A 4844-nucleotide genomic window follows, 5' to 3' on the forward strand; every position below is an offset into this window, starting at 1 on the left:
CTCAGCGCCCGGCCCGCCCGCGGGCAGCGGCAGGAGCGCGGGGCGCCGGCATCGCCGGCACATCAAAGCCCGGGGCGCCGCCTGCTCCGGCTGCTCGCCGCTGCCGCCGCAGAGCGAAGCTGCTGGCGATCAAAGGAGCCCTTGTCTGCCGGACGAGCAGTTCTCCGGGTGACCTGAAGGCTTCTTCCTCTTTGCGATCATAAAAATGTGATGGGGCAGGAAACAAACAAACAAGCCCCCCCCGCCCCGACAGCGACAAACCACGCTCTTCACCTCGCAAAGCTTCCCCCAGCGCTTAGGTAGAGGAGAGAGAAGGAGCCACCGCCTGGAGACGGGCGGTGCAGAGGAGCGCTATGTCCGACGGAGCTGCCCCATCCCCGGCTCGGGACCGCAGGCTGGGGAGGCCGGCCCTGCCCGCCGCGCTGCCGCGGAGGAGGGTGGAAGGCACCGCGGCCGTCGGCAAAGCCAGAGCCCAGCCGGAGGGCGAGAGCAGCCTGCGCCTGCCTTCCTTCTCTGGCTTTTCATTTCTTTCCACTCTGTTCAGGAGAAGGAAAGAGATGATGCACGGGGAAGGTTAGCGGCTGCATGTCTGCAATGCTTGGTGCCTGTTTCCATGCAGACTCGTTGCCTTTGTCAAATAAATGCAGTCACGTACCCTCTGCAAGATCTTATATCCTCATTCACTGAGTGATTTCTTCTCGGGAGGTAGGCAGCTGTGACTTCTTGCACAGAGAGGCAGCTCCAAGCCCTGTCATAAGATTTGCCAGCCAACCGAATACCAAAAGACACTTGTTTCATCCTTACTAAGTTTCAATCTTACTAAGTTTCATTTTTACTAATAAATTGGCAAACACCAGAGGAAGTGAGATGAGTTGCTGTCATTCCTCTCACTCAAACCAGGTACCACACTCACTTTTGCTGCCTTCCTAAAAGCACCTTTATTACCTCTGAGGCAGAAACGGCAGCTGAGATTTCTGAAATCTTTTCTTACCAGCTACATATACTAAAATGTCTGCTGCTTGAGAGGGGCAACCTTCCTCTTCTGTAAGAAAGGTGGAAGCTGAATACTGAGTTCTTTATGGAACTGCACAGCAAATGATCCGCAGAGCAGATGCAATGAAGAGGGAGGCTGGTAAGGTATTAACTGACTGTTAGCTGTAAAAATGAAGCACTTCTGCAAAATGAAAATCTTAAGATGGAGCAAGAACAAATAAGGTTTTATTCACTGAAGAGAAAAGATAATAGAAGTACCAAAACTAGGCAGGAAAAAACATTTCAAATTTTCTTGCAGGCAGGAGTGCGGAAAATGCTGATTATATCCTTTCCGGAATCAAGTGTTCAAATGAATATAAATATCTTACTTTCAACCTCGCCTGTGTTAGTTCTTGCGGAGTTCCATTCCGGTTACTAGAACAAGCCATCTGCTCCTGCAGGTTGGTCCTGACCTTACCTGGTGCCTTAAAGACACACTAACACAAACAAACAGAAAATCTCATGAGAATAGAGGAGTCTTTAAAAATACATGTGATTTTGCAAATAGATGCCCATTGTACGGCCTTAACTACAACAAAGCCTGAAAAGTCACATCACGTGTGTAAACAGACTGAACTAAAATGGCAGAAAAAGACTTGTTTCAAAAATTTTAGGTGAACCACTGAAGTGTAACGGCCTAATTCATGACAAAGAGAGAAAAGGGAGAAACTTGCCTGGAAATCTGTAAATAGTCCAAAGAGCACTAACGTACCTGACAGGCAGTGTGAGAATTTCCACTCTTGTAGAACCTTGTGCTCAGAAAGAGGGATTAGACATTTGTAAATATGCAACCTACAAGAGGTGTGATCTATGAGTCAAATGCTGAGACTCCTGTTTGGGCCTTACTTCAGGAAAACTCCCATCAAGTCAATAGTGTAATATCCTGCCTAAGAGTAAGCGAAGACCTGTTATCGATGCTTCTGTGGATAGTTGGAGAAGGAAGGTTTGTAGCAGGAGACAGTATGTTGTATTAGGCCTATGCTACAGCCCAAAGAGAAATTAACAGAAATGCCCTACAAATTTCTAAGGTGTACACTCAATGCCAAGATGAACCAAAGAGCAGATTACAGCTTGTATTGATTCCTGCCAAACACTAAGTATTTGCTTTCTTCTTACTCACCTTCATCTTTCTAGTACTGTAATTTCATAACCCTGAGATAAGAAACAAAAAAGCAAACCAACAGCGGAAGGTTCACCCCAGATCTGGAAAAAAAAAAAAAAAAAGAAAGCCTCACATTTAGAGATTAGACTAGTTTGCCCTTTTAACCTTCCTGAGTTGTCTTATGCTTATGCTATGTTTCACTGCTTTCAGTGAAAGACAGCAGGATTGAGTTTGCAGGGGTAAGTTTAATGGTATCTGGCACTACTGCTGACAATTCTCTGGACTTTTGATGGACAACCACGGGTTGAAACAAAAACATGGTAAATTTATAGAACCAAGTAAAATTCAGCATGAGATTTAGAGAGTCAGATAATGAAGAGTTAATGAAAGAGCCCACTGTCATTAAACCAGTATCCCTGAAAAATAAAGGTTTCTGCTCAATACTAATTTGAGAGGGATAGGAGTACTATCTCCTAAAAATCAGTGGCTAGGGAAGTACGCTTCTCCAAAAACTGTGCCCGCAGGTTGTTCAGGACAACATAAACACCTCCCTGAAGTGTTCATGGCCAGGTTGGATGGGGATTTGAGCAACCTGTGCTTATGCTATGTTTCACTGCTTTCAGTGAAAGACAGCAGGATTGAGTTTGCAGGGGTAAGTTTAATGGTATCTGGCACTACTGCTGACAATTCTCTGGACTTTTGATGGACAACCACGGGTTGAAACAAAAACATGGTAAATTTATAGAACCAAGTAAAATTCAGCATGAGATTTAGAGAGTCAGATAATGAAGAGTTAATGAAAGAGCCCACTGTCATTAAACCAGTATCCCTGAAAAATAAAGGTTTCTGCTCAATACTAATTTGAGAGGGATAGGAGTACTATCTCCTAAAAATCAGTGGCTAGGGAAGTACGCTTCTCCAAAAACTGTGCCCGCAGGTTGTTCAGAACAACATAAACACCTCCCTGAAGTGTTCATGGCCAGGTTGGATGGGGATTTGAGCAACCTGGTCTAGTGGAAGGTGTCCCTCCCTGCTCATGGCAAAGGGTTGGAACTAGGTGGTCATCAAGGTCCCTTCCAACTCTAAGCATTCCATGATTCTATAAAAAAAGGATCCACTGTCTAGCCCTCAGAAAAACAAACTGCGTCACAATAGCTCAACTTGAATTCTTCATCAAGTGAAGAAAAGCCAATAACCCATTCAATATTGTTTTCTCCACTTGGTCCAAACTGACAACAGTACAACCTTATTCTCAATATGACCTTTGGATGACATTTAGGAAATTAGGACTCATTTACATTACTACGAAACAATGTTGATGATACGTGTTTTATTTCCTTTTGGGAAAGCTCACTTTCCCTAAGTAACAAAGTCAAGGTTCAAGAAACAAACAGCTGCCAACATTAATGCTGCCTGGGTGATTCTGACCACCCATCTCAATCCTGCTGATCTCCCTGTCAAGTCCTAAATCATAGGCAGGAGAAAAAAATGGAAAACCTCCTGCCTTCCCTCCTTGGCGTGTTCAGCGCAGTTGGACTGTGAGAGAATTTAGATGGTAAAGTCTAACACACTGTTTACTCATTTGTGTGGATTTCTCCTCAGTAGGTTTATAACGAATCCAAGTTTGGGTAATTTCTCATTCAAGAAAGTAAACAGCCTAGGTTTCAAAATATTTGCTTCAGCGCCTAAATTATTCAGGTCTAATTGTGTTGTATTACAAAGCTTTGTCTTTGTTAGTCGACAGGCTTCGTAGTGTGACTGATTTGCAGGTGTTTGCAAGCCTGATAAAATGCTTGGCTGAAAAGCTGCTTTTTTCTTTTGGCTGTTTTTGAGCTTGCTTAAAAGCCACACACAATGCTTCAGTTAACACAGGCTAACAGGCCTTTTCGGGTCCTGAATGTCTAAATTTCTCTGTAGCCATAGTGGCAATCATAATTGTGTTACAGGGAAAACAGTGCGTGCATTTTGTGGAAGAAATGGGTAAAAATTGAAGCAAGGTAAAACTGCATGTGACATATGCAGACAGCGTAAAAGTTGTTAATAATGTGAACACAGAAATAAAGGAGACAGAATTCGGATGAGTTAACTACAAGGTTTCCTACACAGTGCAATTATGACTGTGCACAGCTTAGTCACACTGTTCTGGTTAACTTTAAAACCACAGCGCCACAAAAAAACGAGCACAAGCACAGAGAGGCCTTTACTTCAGCAACAACTGGAGCAGAACCTACTACAGACACGCAAAATGGGAGAAGTCAACACCACACCGCCTTTCCAAGTAGCTGTTTCCACTTGGGTTCCAAAGCAGGGCTGCCCGGCGGGTGAAGCCCCTGCCGCCTCAGCCCTGACCTGGGCCGGCGGCTCCGCTCCCCACGGCCTCGCCTCAGGCGGCCATCGGCCCGCACTCACCCGCTTGCAGGCCCCCACAAGGAGCGGTTTTCGGACTGGAATGAACGCCTCGGACCTCCTCGGTGGGGAACCGTGTAATTCTTGCTGTCCAAGCAGCCGGTCCAGCGGTGTGTTCAGTGAGAATAAGCAGACCGTAGCTCAGTAGCCCTGAGGAGAAGTCACCGCCCACCTCTGTCCCCCTCAGCCCGCCACGCCCGGAACCTTCTGGAAAGCGCGGGGCGGGGTGGGGCCGCCAGGGGGCACCCTGAGGGGCTGAGGCGGCTGAGGCGGCGGTGGCCGAGGTGGGCGTTGTGCAGCCGGG

At 46.3% G+C, this 4844-nt stretch overlaps 1 protein-coding gene across 3 annotated transcripts in view; it reads right to left on the reverse strand.

Annotated features, from left to right (window-relative positions):
- The window catches only part of MME (membrane metallo-endopeptidase), a 58001-nt gene extending 53370 nt beyond the window's left edge, over window positions 1-4631 (reverse strand). For 2 of the 3 annotated variants that reach the window (XM_014945797.1, XM_014945794.1), the window contains exon 1: window positions 992-1040. The gene's annotated coding sequence lies outside the window, so the exon portion shown is untranslated. Of the gene's footprint in view, window positions 1-991; window positions 1041-4543 lie in introns of those variants that run through there. The other variant, XM_014945795.1, reaches the window with a different exon arrangement.
- Between the last annotated feature and the right edge of the window lie 213 nt (window positions 4632-4844).

This window comes from Calidris pugnax, unplaced genomic scaffold, assembly GCF_001431845.1.
Source record: "Calidris pugnax isolate Ruff unplaced genomic scaffold, ASM143184v1 scaffold111, whole genome shotgun sequence".
NCBI lineage: Eukaryota > Metazoa > Chordata > Aves > Charadriiformes > Scolopacidae > Calidris > Calidris pugnax.